The 19,434-nt window shown below is 43.2% G+C and overlaps 1 protein-coding gene across 1 annotated transcript in view; it reads left to right on the forward strand.

Annotated features, from left to right (window-relative positions):
- Window positions 1-19,434, forward strand: part of LOC118506412 (cardioacceleratory peptide receptor-like) — a 61,874-nt gene that overhangs the window by 6,151 nt on the left and 36,289 nt on the right. The window lies entirely within an intron of this gene.

Below are 19,434 nucleotides of genomic sequence, written 5' to 3' on the forward strand. Positions count from 1 at the left end.
TGTGTGTGTGTGTGTGTGTGTGTGTGTGTGTGTGTGTGTGTGTGTGTGTGTGTGTGTGTGTGTGTGTGTGTGTGTGTGTGTGTGTGTGTGTGTGTGTGTGTGTGTGTGTGTGTGTGTGTGTGTGTGTGTGTGTGTGTGTGTGTGTGTGTGTGTGTGTGTGTGTGTGTGTGTGTGTGTGTGTGTGTGTGTGTGTGTGTGTGTGTGTGTGTGTGTGTGTGTGTGTGTGTGTGTGTGTGTGTGTGTGTGTGTGTGTGTGTGTGTGTGTGTGTGTGTGTGTGTGTGTGTGTGTGTGTGTGTGTGTGTGTGTGTGTGTGTGTGTGTGTGTGTGTGTGTGTGTGTGTGTGTGTGTGTGTGTGTGTGTGTGTGTGTGTGTGTGTGTGTGTGTGTGTGTGTGTGTGTGTGTGTGTGTGTGTGTGTGTGTGTGTGTGTGTGTGTGTGTGTGTGTGTGTGTGTGTGTGTGTGTGTGTGTGTGTGTGTGTGTGTGTGTGTGTGTGTGTGTGTGTGTGTGTGTGTGTGTGTGTGTGTGTGTGTGTGTGTGTGTGTGTGTGTGTGTGTGTGTGTGTGTGTGTGTGTGTGTGTGTGTGTGTGTGTGTGTGTGTGTGTGTGTGTGTGTGTGTGTGTGTGTGTGTGTGTGTGTGTGTGTGTGTGTGTGTGTGTGTGTGTGTGTGTGTGTGTGTGTGTGTGTGTGTGTGTGTGTGTGTGTGTGTGTGTGTGTGTGTGTGTGTGTGTGTGTGTGTGTGTGTGTGTGTGTGTGTGTGTGTGTGTGTGTGTGTGTGTGTGTGTGTGTGTGTGTGGTGTGTGTGTGTGTGTGTGTGTGTGTGTGTGTGTGTGTGTGTGTGTGTGTGTGTGTGTGTGTGTGTGGTGTGTGTGTGTGTGTGTGTGTGTGTGTGTGTGTGTGTGTGTGTGTGTGTGTGTGGTGTGTGTGTGTGTGTGTGTGTGTGTGTGTGTGTGTGTGTGTGTGTGTGTGTGTGTGTGTGTGTGGTGTGTGTGTGTGTGTGTGTGTGTGTGTGTGTGTGTGTGTGTGTGTGTGTGTGTGTGTGTGTGTGTGTGTGTGTGTGTGTGTGTGTGTGTGTGTGTGTGTGTGTGTGTGTGTGTGTGTGTGTGTGTGTGTGTGTGTGTGTGTGTGTGTGTGTGTGGTGTGTGTGTGTGTGTGTGTGTGTGTGTGTGTGTGTGTGTGTGTGTGTGTGTGTGTGTGTGTGTGTGTGTGTGTGTGTGTGTGTGTGTGTGTGTGTGTGTTGTGTGTGTGTGTGTGTGTGTGTGTGTGTGTGTGTGTGTGTGTGTGTGTTGTGTGTGTGTGTGTGTGTGTGTGTGTGTGTGTGTGTGTGTTGTGTGTGTGTGTGTGTGTGTGTGTGTGTGTGTGTGTGTGTGTGTGTGTGTGTGTGTGTGTGTGTGTGTGTGTGTGTGTGTGTGTGTGTGTGTGTGTGTGTGTGTGTGTGTGTGTGTGTGTGTGTGTGTGTGTGTGTGTGTGTGTGTGTGTGTGTGTGTGTGTGTGTGTGTGTGTGTGTGTGTGTGTGTGTGTGTGTGTGTGTGTGTGTGTGTGTGTGTGTGTGTGTGTGTGTGTGTGTGTGTGTGTGTGTGTGTGTGTGTGTGTGTGTGTGTGTGTGTGTGTGTGTGTGTGTGTGTGTGTGTGTGTGTGTGTGTGTGTGTGTGTGTGTGTGTGTGTGTGTGTGTGTGTGTGTGTGTGTGTGTGTGTGTGTGTGTGTGTGTGTGTGTGTGTGTGTGTGTGTGTGTGTGTGTGTGTGTGTGTGTGTGTGTGTGTGTGTGTGTGTGTGTGTGTGTGTGTGTGTGTGTGTGTGTGTGTGTGTGTGTGTGTGTGTGTGTGTGTGTGTGTGTGTGTGTGTGTGTGTGTGTGTGTGTGTGTGTGTGTGTGTGTGTGTGTGTGTGTGTGTGTGTGTGTGTGTGTGTGTGTGTGTGTGTGTGTGTGTGTGTGTGTGTGTGTGTGTGTGTGTGTGTGTGTGTGTGTGTGTGTGTGTGTGTGTGTGTGTGTGTGTGTGTGTGTGTGTGTGTGTGTGTGTGTGTGTGTGTGTGTGTGTGTGTGTGTGTGTGTGTGTGTGTGTGTGTGTGTGTGTGTGTGTGTGTGTGTGTGTGTGTGTGTGTGTGTGTGTGTGTGTCTCTGTGTGTGTGTGTGTGTGTGTGTGTGTGTGTGTGTGTGTGTGTGTGTCTGTGTGTGTGTGTGTGTGTGTGTGTGTGTGTGGTGTGTGTGTGTGTGTGTGTGTGTGTGTGTGTGTGTGTGTGTGTGTGTGTGTGTGTGTGTGTGTGTGTGTGTGTGTGTGTGTGTGTGTGTGTGGTGTGTGTGTGTGTGTTGTGTGTGTGTGTGTGTGTGTGTGTGTGTGTGTGTGTGTGTGTGTGTGTGTGTGTGTGTGTGTGTGTGTGTGTGTGTGTGTGTGTGTGTGTGTGTGTAGGTGTGTGTGTGTGTAGTGGGTGTGTGGGTGGTGTGTGTGGTTGTTTGTTTTTTGTGTGTGTGTGTGTGGTGTGGTGGTTGTGTGTGTGTGTGTGTGTGTGCTTTCTGTACCGGGCTTTCTGTACCGAGAGTGATTACTTACTTGAAAGAATCTTAGCATTTGGATTATGGTAATGAGCCGCGCTTTAAATCAAAATCCTCCGCATGAGTTAATTAATTTCTCCCTTTGCCAAGATAAGAGCAATGAGACCTTTTTCCCTTTTGAAAAGGTTCGCGCTGGCCTCCTAAACCGGTAGCCCATTTATTATTTAAATCACCTACAAAACGGGTGTCCGTGCGTGTCGGCCGCGGCTAAGTAATTGCTAATGTTACTAATCGGACACTGCTTCATCTGTCATGTTGGTCCCATTCGGTCATGCTTCGGTTGCGGTGACGTACACAGACTCACACGAGGTATGTTGGCCGTTTGGGGCGCAAAACAAGTGCGTTAGGGTTGGCTTGAATCAGCCACACATTCGGCGCGCGTGTGTGTGTGTGTTTTGGGGTGTTCCTCCTATTCGGTTTCAAATCGGCATCGGTGGGATAAATTATTTATACTGCTATAAACGAAGAGGACTCCACTATATTTATAGTCACGCGCGATGCGTATTGCAAACTCCCTTTTTGCGTGACCGATGACAGAGCATTTGCTGGTTTGCTCTTTTTTTAATCTGGTGGGTGACGAGGTTTGTTTATGTCGTCTGGCTAAAATTTGCTGCTCCAGACTAGGACTTACCTTGCGAGCCAAAAATATGATGAAGTGATTTAAAAGGGGACGCGTATTTGTTGGAGTTGCTGGTCTAATTTGAGTTATTGGCCGGGTTTTCTTCGGGTCTCTGGCGTTGGAAAGTGTTGCATGAAAAGCATATAATTAAACGCGATGTTTATGTTACTGTTTAGTTGTCGGGTAGTCTGTTTATCATTTTTTTAAGTGGATTTCAAATTAAGAAACGCTTTAAGAGACAGGGCTCTCAATCATGGAAAGTTTGAATGTAGTGGTATATAACAACCCCGTGTAATTATATAATGGAATGTTGCATTCAGTTAGGGCAAATTTTAGACTTTGAATGAAGGAAGAAATAACTAAAAATATCATTTCATAATAATATCTGCGTTTAAGCCGAATGTTCGGAAGTGACTGATAGGGCCTGATTATGCAAAGACATGATCCAACGATCCAAATTTTAATCCTCCAGTTAGGCTGGTTACCAAGTTTTATTATATTTTTGCGAATTTCCATATCAGGAGTGCAATATTCCACGAATCATTTTACGAACTTGCCCTTACTGATTAGAATTTACCTGTTGTACAATGAGTTTTAGACTAAGACTAAGACCAAGTAGTGAGTGTACCGAGCTGGATTGTAAGACAAACAAAAGTCCATGCACTTTCTCCTGGCACTAATGCTGTCAACCACGAGGATACTACCTGTGTTTACATTAGAGGTGAGACTTTTCAAAGATCGCATCTGACAGTTCCGTTCCATGTTTCGAAAACCCTGTAATAATACAGTCAACACGATCAATATCATGATCGTGCTCAAGTATGAATTTTGATTGAATTGATATAGTTCATGCTCATGAATAGCTTCTGAAGAAAATATAATAATACTTTAGAGTAATAAACATTTTTTCATATAAAATTCAAGACTCTTTGGCACTACAACCTCGAGGGGTCTCTGCCTGCCATTTCTGGCTTCCCGTGACTTGATTTTACCCATAGCTGAATAGTCAAGTCCTGCGTACGGGAAGGCGATCTGGATGGGATTTGAACCCTGGATCTATCCTGTGAATAGCCGATCCGGTGGCCAAAGCAATGAATAGATCCCGGTACAAAGTATGCTCGAGCTAAGATTTCCTCTACAATTTGTGCGTTTTAGGACGAGGATTAAACAAACCTCATGTTGTATGACTCTTACCATTACCCCATAAACCATAAATGACGCTTGAATGCGTTTTCAGAAAACATTTTGCTCTTTCTTGCATCAACAAACAATTAAGCAGACGGAACGTGGCATAACTTTTACCGATCGACGGTAGGATGAGGTCACCGTAAACCCCAAAAATCAATCTGCCGGACGCGCTCGTTCGACACGTTCGCTGCGGGTCTTGTAAATCGTCGCCCACGGCACACACCGCATGTCCGGCTAACGTGTATGCGTGTGTGTGTTTCTATCGTGCGTATAAACATGAAAAAGATCTCCACCCAAGTAGCTCGAACGCGCGTAGCGAACGGGGGAAGCGCTGGAGCGGTTTTATTAGCATAACAGTCGTAATAATCATCGTTTCGCTAATATCGGTTCGCCATTCATCTCTATGCCCGTTTCGGATGAGAAAAGTAGGGCAAAAGTGTTTTTTTTTTTTTGTTGGGGTGTTTGGCGTTTGTGTGTTCCCATCGGTTTCCCGCGACCCGAAGCCGTAAACGTTTGACCCTTTGACAGCATCGGTGCCGGGATGTTCGGAATGTTTGGAGGGCTGTTTGTGCGAATTGAAGGAACACGGCTCAGAGACTAAAAGTTTTACAGCCAATTTTAACCGCCGTTTGGGGTTAAAATTGAATAAAAAGGAAGAGCCATGAGAAGAGCTTCCACAGCAGCAAAACCCCTCAAATTCATACTTTAAGCGGGGGAAAAAACGAAACCAACGTGCTACTTCCTGTGAACGAACGTGGCCGCACAACACTCCAACCAGCGACAGTGGGAATAAAGTTTTTCGGGGGCTTTTGGAGACACTTAACACCCACCGGGACGTGGAAAAGCGTGAAAATTAACATTCATGAAATGGATTATTTATGACTGGTCGCATTTAGCTATCCATCCAACTGGGGGGATGGGGCGATAAAAGCTTGGCCCCGTTCGTAAAATGGCGATGTAATGGCGAAAAAGATAAGCCGGAAATGGGAGACACCGGGCCATGGTGGTCAGCCGAGTTTTCCTGCGAATTTTTCACCACCAGAAAGACGAATATGAAGCTGTGACAGAGTGGTATGTTTTTTACGTGAGAATTTCAAGCTGGGAACTGTTATGAAAGCTTCCACGATTCCATTAGAAGGTAACGCATTTGACGCGTGTGGCTTGATGTGTAGGAAATTCAACGTTTTCTGAGAATATTCATATGTGACGTTCGCTTTTGAAGAACAATTCTTTTTACTGACTGACTGAGAGACGTTGGGACATATTTTGACTGATGCAGCTACTTACAAACTCCATATTAAAGAGCATATCCTTCCTGCTTAGCAAATCAAGTCACAAACCGCTTCAAATGTCACAAACAAGCAAGTTCCCAATACATCAGCTTCTACCCAATTTGGGTTAAAGCAATAACCACTGCTGAATTGAAGCAATTCAATTAACGTTCCGATGAAGAAAGCACTTGTTTATACGCTCCGCTTCGCTTCACCAACAACGGAAGCATTCTCGCTGCGAATCACTTTGAATTGTAATGTGTTCACATTGGACGATTGGTTCCGGTAAGCGGCAAACCAGGGACACCGGAAACACTTGCAAACTCTTGGCAAACCAGATGCTCCAGACGTGATTGCCTCCGAGGGTTGCTAGTTGTTGGCGAAACTGCACGACCAACCACGGCATCGATTTTCCATTTGTCGCGTAATTTGATGCGATTTTTGTCTACTCCCCTTCGCCGGAAGACTCCCAAACCAGGCGGTGGCTAAAGTGGCCGACCGACGAGACAAACAGAGTACAGGCAAGTAATTATCTGCGACCTCGTTTCGGGTCGGGTAATGATTGGTTCGAGTGACGCATCCGAAAGGATAACGCATTGGTGGGAAAAGGGAAGCCCGGGTCAACACTGCCAAACGGTGCTTCAAACTCGTTAGAACTGGACGCTCAAAGTTTTGCTTGAGAAGGTGTTGATGAGGAAAAAGCATCCCTTCTGCTGATGATGGATGGTCGACTAAGTAGCTGCGAAGAAACCTAAGAAAGCTCCACAAAACCTTGCTGGGTTTTATTTTGGGGTGACAAATTTATGAGACATGATTGCATCGAAAAAGGTACACAAAACAACACATATAAGCGGATCACTTGGCCGTAAACCCGGGGAGCGGTACGCGAGAAGACTGCGAAACTTCCTTTCGAAGCCATTGTCCGATTTTGTGTGGAGAGTCCTTTTGTTCCGGAGCTTACGGAGAGATTAACTTGCGAGCCCGTGACGATAATGACGGTGCAGTGTTGAAAATAGAATGTCGAATTTTTCCACTCACTTGGTGGCCGGGTTGACCGGGAATGATACACAGTTTTTGCTACTTCGTGTAAACATTCGACGAGATGGGAGCATTGTCCCTTGAGAAAATATTGTTAGGCTGGCATTGTTTGAGGCATTAGAAACTGGAAGACAAATCGGCGCATCAAAAGGAAAATTATTTTATCTGTTCGACTGGAATTTCTATTCAATCTAGTTTAGCGGCTTGAAAAGTTGGAACTGATCCCGATAAGGTTCTCATATTGCGTTAATACGTCTTCGCAAAGGAATTATGACAAGCAGAGTAATTAGAGAGTGATCGGTTCAATTCCTGCAACCCTAAGAGGACTCGTCCTGGCCTGATTGTATCCGGTGAATAGTCGGGTCCGTTTGAACGTGTGCAGACGGCCCAGGAGGGATTCGATATCCGGTCTTGCCGTGTGAAGACGGTCAACGGTGAATTAAATTGGATTGTACCGGATATATCAAACATACGGTCCGCGAAGAAAGTGCGGCCATCGAGCTTCCTCAATCTGATCTTCAAAAGACTATTTTATCAGTCTATAAAGCCCACTATAAACAACTTTTTGTAAGCTTTTTCAGTATACATTCTGACGCCTCTTTTTTGGACAGTTGATAGCGTCCTTACACAGAGGGTCTTTTCAAATCATTCTTATTCTTCTACGGCACTTCACTTTGGCTTTACTTGATTGTACACATACCTGAACAGTCAAGCCTGTTTGACTGTGTTGCGGGTCCTGGATGGATTCGATATCTGGTTCTGCCGTATGAAGTTCGACCATCGGACTACCCTCTACCAACTACTATCAGTTGTGGATTTAATCGGAGTATATCAGGCACGTCAAATGTTCGAACCGAGAGCCAGATGGGGCAGAAGACTGTCGGAATAATCGACTACAGGGAACTGACTCTTCTTCTTTGGCCCTGCAATTTCAAGAGATCCTAGCCTGCCTCTACTGGCTTCCATTAGTTGGTTGACCTGAAGCTGTTTTACGTTATATGGACTATATAATCGAGTTTTGGTATGAGGCCTCTTTCTGGATGAAAAAGTTGGTTACTAAGTAAAGTGGTCAATATTGGGACAAGATCAATTCACCTGGAGCTTCGCCAAGTATCGCTAAGTCTCCTCAGAAACTCGCTATTGGGCTGCGCATCTTGAAGTTGTACTGTCAAAAAGCGATGACTCGTCTGCTCGATGAAGTCAACATGTCCATCAACGAGATGAAAATCGTCTGATGTGCCAGAGTCATGGCAAGATTGATCTGTCAAATGCACAACGCCAAGCAAAGTCTATTCAAGTGCTATATCTCCATACGGCCCACGAATCAAATTGAGTTTGATATCACCCGGTTCTATTTTTTATTGCCCGTAAGGTAATTGTGACGCCATTGAACATCTCAAGTTTTAAATTAATCCCAGGCAGTACATTTAAAATAAGACATTTTTGTCTGAAAAACTTTTTTTTCTAAAAAGAAAGAGGCAAATGATCTTTCGATGGCAACGCTCACACCTACACAGCGTGATAAATATATTTTGGCCGTACTCGCAACTGCAACCCCGTATCATATTTCCTACCAGTTATGGAAATCTCGTTCGAAGCATCGTCACCACACTGCGATGCCAAATTGAAACGCAACGTCTTTCAATCAACTGTCACCTGTGTCTGAATACCGTGCTCGTTTTTTTTTTTTAATGCCGGCGAATTCCACCCGATGATTGCTTTCCTCCACCGAATGTCCAACAACACCAGGTACCGCAAAGCTTGGGAGATGAATTCAAGTTCAGCGCATAAATAAACTCCCCTTTCTTATGACACACGAAGGTGTACAGCCAGAAAGCGACAAGCAAGAAAGAAAAAAACAGCAGTTGGGGTCACGTTACTGATTGGTTTCCGATTTAAATGCGGCATTTTTGGTGCAGCCGTTCAGCTTTGCACCGTACAGCACGAAGCGGTTTTTTTTCTCTTCTCTCGATCCTCTTGCCTTCATATCGACCCTTTTCGGTGCTGGGATCATTTGGTCATGTCATTTAATTAAGAATTTCACTATTCTCCCGGTCTCCGTCGTCTTCAACTGTCGCCGTCAGTTTGGGTTCCGTAATGGGTTCGAAGAAAGTTCGCAGCTCCGTAGTTAGCTGATTGTACACGCGTTTGCTAATCACGTGAAGGTTGGGGAAGAAATATATGGTACGGCCGGGGAATTTAATCAGGCAATGCTGGAGGTTAACGCAATTTCCTTGTCCTTCCGTTCGAGAGAGAGAGGGCTGATTGGTAATACGAGTGGGTCATTGATAAGGATAATTTCCTTTCTCTACCAAAAATCGAAGAGAAAAAAGGAAGGTTCCACCTGACAACGATCGGTGTTCGAGCAAAATGGTACTTAATTAATGTTTGCACCTTCACGGAGACTTCATGGTGCGCACTTACTTATCAGCGATGAATGTATGGCGCCCGCGATAGCATCGGCGAGCCTGATTGCTTGATTATGAACGAACACGTGCGAGGATAATGTGAAAGTTTGTTAATCGTGCTGATACAGAAGCGATGTTTTTTTTGCTCATTTCTTTCGCCAAAGCTTATCGTGCCTGAGGTTCAGAATAAAATTGCTTAAATTTATTATAAACTCCCGCCCGATATTAATAACTCCATTTTTGGTACGTCCCGCTTAACTTCCATTGTGTTTACCAACTAAGAAAGGTTGGCCGAAGAAATGTTTTCCTCCAAGAGTGTTTTGCCCTCTGCGTCATGCGGATGCAATTTTAATGCTCGGCAGCTGAAGTGCATACGGCAAGGGTGCAGGTACGTTCGCTGATCGACATGACACACATGTTCCATTAATTTTGCCACCAGCGACGCGCTGTGGCCGTGTGTGGACGTTTCCTAAAAGGTTGCTGGTGTGGTAAACAAGGCATCACGACCCCGTGACAAGCCGTTGGCGAACAAAGCAATGCGCCATAAACTGCTGGCGGTATGTAGATCAAAGCCATCGCTAAAGAACGCACAGCAAAAAAAAGAAGGTAAAACGAATTTCTGACAACGCCGAGAAATCCGATAATCTTCATCGTTTCGCACCTGACAGTTGGGAAGTTGAATGTGGTACGCAAATGCGCATCGGGAATGTTTCGTTGCACACGAATTGTTGAGAGGGGGGGGGGGGAGGAGAAGAAAACAAGGTCTTTAGAAGAAAAGAGCTACAAGAGATTTTATTAATCAGTTGGATGTAAGAAAACTGCAAAGAGGTTGCCTGGAGACAGCAAGCAATTAATGTGAAAAGAATGTAATCAGATAGATAAACTCGGTTTGAATGCTCAAACTGGTTAAATATGCCCTTTTTGGTAAGATTTTTGTATCCATTACGAACGAAGCCTGTAATGCTGTTTTTTTTTATTCGTGAAGGACGGCCTGGTCATATTACTGCAGAAAACATGAAAAAATAACAAAATAGAAAATTTATTAATGTTTAATAAACATGTAGATGAATAAAGAAAAAAACAAATCAGTAGACAGTGAGAGAGTGCCCAAACTTCGAAAAAAAACTTAGAATAACAAAGATACAAATATCATGTAAAAGAGTTAAAAAGAATAATTTTTAACATAAAACAACAACAAAACATATAATAATGAAAATAAAAAATAATACAAAATTATAGAGACAATTATAAATAAAAATAATTTAATAACAAAAATAAGAATATAAGAATGAACAGAGAAAGATGAACAAAAGGATATATAAGAAACATTAAGAACAGAATGGTTTGGAATACAACAGAGTAGAAATGAATAACAATTAAAAAATGAACATTAAACAGTAAACTAGTCTAACTAATTATAGCAAAATAGAGAAGAATAAAAACAGTAGACAATAAAATCGTAGAAACAATGAAAAAAATCGTATCTATTGTTAGAACTTTTTATAGCACATTTCTTACAAAAAATTAAAAACAGTATAAAAAGGAACAAAATTAAATAAAATGGAAGAAAAGGAAAATGTTTCAGAGCTGAGCTTAAAGCGACATACATAAATGAAAGAATTACACCATAATAAACAAATTAAAAAGAAACAAAAAAGTAGACAATACGAAAGTATATAGTGACAATTATAAATTTTTCATCGGTTTATTAGCATTAAGGATAACAAAAAAACATGAGATAAAACGCAGAATATAATAGAAGAAAATAGAACAGAAGAAAAAAAATATAGTAGCAAAGAATAACATTGAAATGCTGGGACTCAAATATGAAATGCAGTAGACAGTACAGCCGACAATAGAAAATCAAAATGATAATAATAAAGTTTATATTGTTTGATTGACAGTTTAGATATTGAAACATGTAACAAAATAATTTCCACAGAAAAGAATATAATAAAAACAGATATAACAGAAAAGAAAAGGAATAAAAATAAGTGCTGTAACAAAAACAACAAACACAAATTAATAAGTGATTGAGTAAAGAAGAAAAAAAGAAATCAATACAAAATAGCAGTGAAAGTAATAGATTTTTTACCAGTTGATTATTCCTTCAGCAAACAGCAAACGCTAGACAAAAAAAAAAAGGAAAATGCACAAGAAAAACAAGATGAATAATCTAATAAAAGTAAATAATACTAACGAATGCACAAGAAACACACCATGGTACAAATAAACGTCTATGACTCTAGCCTAATTTGTAGCATTAGGAGCATTCGTTTTGTTAAACAAAAATAAAAATTAGCCAGCACTGTAAATAAACATCCCAGCTCAAGAAACACGCTTGGCGCTAAAACGACAACGTCTTCAACTGCAGTCTCGCCATTATTTACTGTGCGTTAATTAAACGCCTCCTATCATATGCGAGCCATAAGCCATAAGTCATCGGAAATGGATGCCTTCCGCAGCGTCAAGTGCCAGTAGCGAAAGTTAGCCGAAATCAATCGCCGAAGGAAAGTGGCCCTTGTCTTCACACTCATCCCCAAAATAATGACCCGTATCTGAAGGATGTGTTATTGGAGATGGTTCTCGTTTGGTTTGTTCTGTTTTGTGTCTGTTCGCTTGACATCCGTCCGAACAGATGGATGATAGCGGGAGCGTGTAATGATTTTCTTAGCCCTCCCCCCCCCCCCCCCCCCAAAACCTGTTTCCAAAGCATGGCACGTGTGTATGTTATGTTTCGCTGTTGATCAAACGGCACGGCACGAGCATGAGACGCTCCCGTTTGTTTGTTAGCTTAAGATTCTCATCAAGCAGAGCACGTAAACGATACGTGAACTTTTCATCCCCAAAGCGAGTGTGTTGCTAAGTTGGCGTGACGTCTGGCGCGATCTGTAGCTGTTGTATGCTTTGTGTTTTGCATGTAACAACAGCACCAGCTCGCTATGCATAAGACGGAAAGACTGAAACACGGTGCCGGAACGGTTTTCGCTGGAAATACAAACACCGGCGACAGCTGCCGAAAGCCAGCCATTTCGAGCAGGGGAGCATTATCTTCCAAAGTGCTCAATTTCCGCTGGCGAAAGACAGCTTCCCGAACGATTCCCGCAAGGTAGAACTCGTAACAGGAAATCATATTCTCCGTTACATTGTAGGCACAGGAATTGTATTGAATTTTAATCTCAGATTTCTGAGTTGCATTTCTGGGCGGAACGAATTTTGCCTTAATTCCCCATTATCGATCGATAAATTTATTTACTCTTTTTGTGCATCACGCAATAAAGCGATAAGCGGATTACCGCCGGGCTTATGGTTTATGGCAGATAAAATATGATTCTATTACCATCAGGGAATTCCTGCACGATGTCTTCATTTAACCAACCGTCCACACAATCCAGGGCAGAGCTTAATTTGCAATCGAAATTAATTTACCGAATTTATTTTATTTATAATTCCAGTATTACGGCATGACGCCGTATTGTCAACACCGCATATGTTGACGATTACATATTCACAAATATTAACAAGGCATTTCCTCCCTGTTATTCTGCCTTATCCCGGGCATGCTCGGTTGTCGGTGTGTGAAGATTGCAGTGTGGTTGTTCATGTCTATTGTGGTGGTTGTATTGATGGTTTGGTCCGGGTCTATTGCTTTCTGTTGCTGTGTTGGTGGTAGTGTGGTGTGTGGAAGGGAACATCCTTCCGTGAAGCTGATCTAGACAAAACAAAAAGAAAACAGTAATCGGGACATTACAAACATTTGCCTGCGTACAGTGTTCCTCAAACTGCCCAGCAGTGATAGCCCAAGCTCGATCAAGCCAGTACCGAACTCAGAAGCTATCGGCGAGTTCCATCCCGTAACAGCAGGGTCTCTGCTAATTACGGGGTTGAACCCGCCGACCACCTCCGAACCCAACGCCAGCAAGGCCGAGCTCGCCCCATCAAGGCTAGACAGAGATGAAGAACACTGTTACAGAAAATTCTGCCTCCCTTCTTACGACAGTGCCGACTTTGACCCCGGATGCTGTTGCTTTGTCAACGGACCACCCGTGGCACTACAAAAAAAAAAACACTTAACACTTACGACAAAGACAACACAACGAATAACAAAACAGGAATCTCGGATATGGTTCGGTAGGATACTGGGGATGCGGAATCAAAGGATAAGGCCGTTGTCTCTGGCGAATTGGTAGATGAGCCTCATGTATGCGAGGTCTCTGGTCGCCAGCACTTCTCTAATTTCTATGCCCGGTCGTCTGCCGATGCTCTCGACTGCGCCCAACAAGGAGGGTCTTGCGGTTTCAAACTCCACGCAGGACCACAGAAGGTGATCCACATCGTGAAATCCGTCACCGCAGCCACACACCTTCGTCTGAGTCAGAGTTATACGCTGAAGATGAGCATTCAACGCGAAATGATTCGACATAAGTCGAGACATCATGCGTATGAACGCCCGGTCTACAGAGAGCCCACCGAACCAAGGCCGCAGGGACACTTGCGGAGAGATCGAGAAAAGGAATCGCCCGAGATCATCCTCCTCCCACATGCTCTGCCAGCGAGACAGGAAAAGCTGCTGTGGTAGACGAAGAAACTCTCGGGCCGAGATCGGACGGTCGTAAAATGCGCCTTGTTGGACGCCTGTTTTGGCCAGTGAGTCTGCCTTCTCGTTGCCGGGAATTCCACAATGAGAAGGTACCCAAATTAGCGAAATCCTGAACGCCTTGTCGAACAAATTTACCGAATATTAGTTTTCAATTTCGGCAATGTTTCGTCCATTAATTTGTGGTTAGCAGCATAATTAATCCATTACCAAACCGGTGGCCGTACAACGGGCCACCAGACCAGCCCTGAGGGTGCTTTACCGGTAACAGAAATGACCACTTGAAAATAACCACAACCAGACGTGAGGTCGCGCGTGGTTAATAAGCGAATGCTTCTCCGTCCATTTGCTATCGGCTCTATTAATGAAACTGCACCACCCGAAAGCTTTATCAACAGGGAAAGAGCAAACAAACACCGGAACCGGGGGAATTGAGCAGCTGGGTGGTGAGGACAGTAATTTTCAGCATCGTTGAATCTGTCATAAATTATCATTAGCGTACCCGTTTATCGCCTTTGCAGACTTCGAATTTTATCGGTAACTTTTTTATTCTCTCTCTCTCTCTTTACGTTCGCGACCAGCCGTCGTCACCTTTCGGTCTGGGTGATCGAAGGAGTTAATAATCCGAAATTTGACCAGTTTACCGGTTTACATCGGTTGCCGTGTCTACACTGTAATCGAATGAAACTCCGGGATGGCGGGTTAAAGAAGGGCCGCGCAAATGTCACCGTCAAAATGGTGCACCATCAAAGAACCAAAATCGATACAGCGAAAGTCTGCATTCGTCAGCAGTATCGGTGAAGGTCGTAAAAATCGAACTTAAAAAGCTTCTCCACCGTTTGTCCGCTCGTCCGGATGGGCTTTTTTTTCGTTTTTCGGGAAATGATTTGCCGAAATGAACCCATTTGGATGGAATTTATCGTTTGCCGTTATGGGTAGGGGGCCGGGAGTAGAATAAAAACAAAACAAAAAAGAGCTACAGCATCCGGTAAAGACAGAAGCGTGGTTTAAATTTGCTTTATTTCTACCCGAATAATAAAGTAAATAGATGTTAGGAAACGAAAAAGGCTAGCTTCATATAAGACGAGTAAGAAGCGTGAGAGAGATTTAACAGCGCGATTTACTCACCTCTCTCGATAGCGATCAAATGGCGCAAGATGTAATTACGTAGCGAAGTACATCGCAGGTAAGGGTTAAAGTTCTGGATTGGATCCTCTGACGTGTGGTTGCTCCTAAAAAAAGAATCAAATCAAAGGGAAATCTTTATTTGGCCTATTTTATTACACTTGACTTAAGTTAATCGATAAGGAAGCGTACAAGCTTTAACCTTTACAGCTGTGTAGAACCCACGCCAGCGAATAAGAAATTCCTCATTGTTGTGTGCTCCTTTCTATCCGTCCATGTCCCCAACATACGTTCTTTGTTTCGATCTCAAACCCAAAAAATCAAAACCTCTCTAAGGACGAATTAAAGACCCAAACGAACAGCAATAGCAGCAAAAAAAAGGAGGGTCTAGGAAAACATCATATCCTTGTCATTCCGAAATGATCATCGCTTTTCCGGCTCAGTTGCTGCCAATTCTAGGCTCCCTAACGAGTGTATGTGTGTGTGTCTTGGTCGATTGTTTCAACAAGCTCGATTCATGGCGTATGGGTTGTGTTTGTCCGCGATTGAAATCAAGAAAAACCGACCTCCATTTATCATACACACTAGCCAGGCAGGCAGGCAGGCAGGCTAGCCATGGCAGGGGGCACCGTCGTTATGGTCAACTGTTTTGGGCATGTTTGGGTTTAGATAGGCCTCAGTTTTGCCGAACATCCAGTTTTGCTCCAGTTTCCGGGGCATTGTGTGTTGTTGATGGGTTTTTTTTTTCTCCTCTCAACCGAATCCTTATCGAGCTTCTATGATGCCCGTAATGGCAACACGACACCGACCAACCAACGAGAGCGAAAACAAAAAGGGTTCGGGAAGCTTTTGTTTCCACGCTGGCGGGGTTGGGCTGCCCTTGTATTGTCTTTCGGTTGCCAGATGGATTAGGGCGTGAGGTTAGAAGAGCAAATGAGTTTTAGTCAAGCAAAATAAGTCCTTTAAGTTGCTGTTAAGGATGTGGTAAAGCGGGGTAGTTTCTTTCCGGACGTAATGATCTGTTTATGTTTTAGGAGGGTGGAGAAAAAATTGTAGAAAACTGTGAAAATTTTTTTCCACAAACACACAAAAAGTGACCCACAAAAGCATTGAAATGTGTGGTACGCTGCTGGCTATTCAGGACATTTTTTGAACCCCATCCATGAAGCCGGTGCACTGGCATGGACTGGTGGATTGTGTGCCGTCCGTCCGTCCATCAGGACATTCTTTCCGGTTGAAGTGATTTTTCGAACGCTTTGGATATGATTGAAAATTGATGGAGCTTATGGGAGGGACATGGTTTTTTTGCTTTTCCCATAAGCTTCGTCCGCATAAGCTGGGCCGGATAGAGCTAGCACAATGGGATAGTGGCCCACACACACACATACACAAAAAGCTCTCCTGAACTGACCGCTCCTAGGACGAAGCGGATGTGTCGCGCAGCAGCAAGGCGAGTGTGATTCGATAACCGATTTCCTGTTTCAATTTTCTGCACGTTATGTGACCGGGCGTAAAGGGGTCCTTTAGCCCAGGCGGAAACCTAGCTAACTACTGTGCACGGTACCGATTAAGGAAAGGACTCGAAGGAGCGAAAGAATTTTTTTGAAAACACCACTCCAGAACTCCCTTTTTTCCCTCTTGGTTGGTGCACCGTTAGTGACTGATTCCATGCAACTGGTGCTGTCGGTGGAATGTGAAAAGTGCTTCCCAGAGAGCAGCTCGAGAGCACTGGGCGTTGGGAAAAGGCGTTCCGATTTGCACAACCCCAATATCGTGCGCAAACGTGTGCTTGCAAACGTGAATTTTCTCAGTAAAGCCGCCCTCCAATAAGCGAATAAGCGACAGTTCAACCTGGATTGCGTTGCATTTTAATGGTGTTTGGTGTAACGAACGGTGTACGGTGTACATGTTCGGAATGTTACCGTAAGTGATTTGGCACTTGAAGCAGTTGCACCCGGCCACGGTTGCACTTGAACATCGAGCTTAGTGAGAGGGAAGGAAAATTAAAATTATTTACCTAGATGATTTCGTTTGACTTAATAATATATAGAGTAAGTGTACCAACTATTGGGCAAGTCAAAATTTGACTTACACGTTCCTACAGTATGAATAAACCCATAACTTAATTTATGGCTTTATTTAAGCTAAAAAATCTAATCGATCACGAATAATTTAAAAAAAAATTGTGAATGGTTCAGTTAAGCTGAAACCTAATTGTATTTAATCATTAATTGATGGTTCATATCTATTTGATCGTGGTGAAAAAATAGCTGTTGCGAACGCGACAAAATAAAATTGAGCTAAACTGACAGGCATGCAAGAGTTAGATGAGAAACTTTAAATAACTAAATATCTTTGTTTAGGATAAATTCTCATCGGCAAATATTGTCTTAGGAAAACAACCTTAAGTCACAGACAGGCCTCATACCGCGAGAAAGACGAAATTATGGTAACATGTTAGGGTATGTCATAAAATATCTCGGAAAAGGGACAAATCTCGACATATGGTAATCCTAAACTCAGACCATGTAATAAAATACGAAAGTGAAGAACATAGGCCGAAAAAGGTTAACGCTAGAACCCAACGCATACGTTATCGTTGCGCGATTAGTTTCACGAAAAAAGGACCTGCGCGAAGATCAAGGCACGGTCGTAGGGCAGTGAAGGAAAGACCAACTTGACGAATAGAGTAAACGACGCGCAGGCAAAAGGCAATAGGAAAATAAACATACGCACTTGAACCACAGATGCGCGATGCATTACCCATGGTCATAAAACGATAGGGTAACAATCGCCAGACATTGTAACGTTACAGACCTCCTACACTAGCCGACGTCAGGCAGGGATCAAACGCATCGGCATACCGAGTTAGGATAAAGGAGATCGATGTAATGCTATTTCATGTTCTTTTTCCCACAGAATTTTAGTATATAAGACAGGATTTTTTAAGAATAAAAGCGACTTGTAATCCAGACCTCAACGAAGAAACTTGTGTTTCACTGTTTGGGTTTCCTTACAGAAGCGGGAAAATTTCATCTTTGCCTTCCCTCCGGAAATTGGTTACGCATTTCGGTGCCTCCCCACTCCGTCGGAAGAATTAGGTGAAATCTAGCCAGGCGAGAACCACGGTTAGAAACTTCTCCTGATTATTCAGGAAAAAAGGCTAATCGTCTGATCGAGCTACGGCATTCCCGTTGTCCACGCCGAGTTAGTGTAGTGCGAGTCCGCCGCTAAAAACTTCTCCTGGTTTTCCAGGAAAAAAGGTTAGCCGCCTGATTCAAGCAACTCTGACAAGGCCAGGAATCTGCGCGGAGATCTCCGAATCGACCATTCCTTCGCGTGGTCGGTTCAACAACGGTTCGTTATCGAACTAACAATAGCCCAACAATTGATGCAAAGAAAACTGATATTTATTTGTATATTTTCGAGAAAAAAATAACTAAGAGAAAAATGTAGCTAAATGCTTCCTATCTAAAAAATCCCTGTTTGAGAAATTTGTATCAGCAGTTTACTCACAACAATTGTTTTTTAGTGAACTAGCTGTAGAATCTCGGCCTCAATTAGTGCAACCTTCCCTCATACTATAATCATTGAAAATGTTTCTTTAATAGAATAGTTAGACATCACTCGAAATTAAATAAAAACTATTCTGCTTCATGCTTCATTTTGCTTCGCTTAAAAGTATGCAATGAATATTATTTTAGAATTTTTTTTTCTCAATTAATTGTTTGTCAAATGTTTTACCATTCGGTTTGAACATCTTTCTTCACAATAATATAAAAACTAAGACAACTATTGGTCACCCTACTGACTGAGCTGAGTGATTGAACATTGTGACAAAAGAATAATAAACAACACAAGCATTGTTTTTGTGCTTATTGCATATATTTAGGCGTCTATTCGTAAACCAAATCTTCTCTAGTGTATTGTTATCCAGGAGCAAAATTTGCTGTAAAAGTATCTTCATTTCAATTAATTTTTAAAATACTGCTGAGATGACCATCTTTCGCAATGAAATCATCCAAATCAAACCAGACCATTAAAAAAAAAAACAATTGTATTTCTGTTGTAATTAAATTGCCGCGGTTGCTGTATAAACACATCGCCGTCCATTAATTCTCGGAAAATAGCCTTTTCACTGCGCACACACATACACACACATTACGATCAGCAAATGGGAAAACAAATTTCCATTTCGCCAACGCAACAGAACGTATTTCCCCTTATTTTCGCTTTGTTCGTAAACCATTTCCATTCATCCACCCCCTCGCGCTGCAAGTTGCACATTAATCAATTAGCTGCAATTTGCACCCGTTGACATCTGTATTTATACAATCGGTCGGTGAGGTGAGTTGGGTCGGTTTTTCTTGCTTGCTGTGCTCAACCCGGACCTGTTGAGCAACGAAACCATGCTAAGTGGCTGCAAATGGCCAGATAAATTGAGAATTGTGGCAGTTTAAATGGCCAATGCCAATCGTCCCTACGCGGCACTTCAAAACTGCAACTGCAGAAGGACAGGCAGTGCAAAAATAAAAAATAAAAACGAAACGACGATGTTTGCCAGATGATCGTCACTGGGGATTGTGGTGAGTAATTTGTCGTTTTTTCGACACTTTTTCACACATACACCCCGTGATCGTTTT

The sequence above is a fragment of the Anopheles stephensi genome, chromosome 2, assembly GCF_013141755.1.
Source record: "Anopheles stephensi strain Indian chromosome 2, UCI_ANSTEP_V1.0, whole genome shotgun sequence".
NCBI classification, from domain to species: Eukaryota; Metazoa; Arthropoda; class Insecta; order Diptera; family Culicidae; genus Anopheles; species Anopheles stephensi.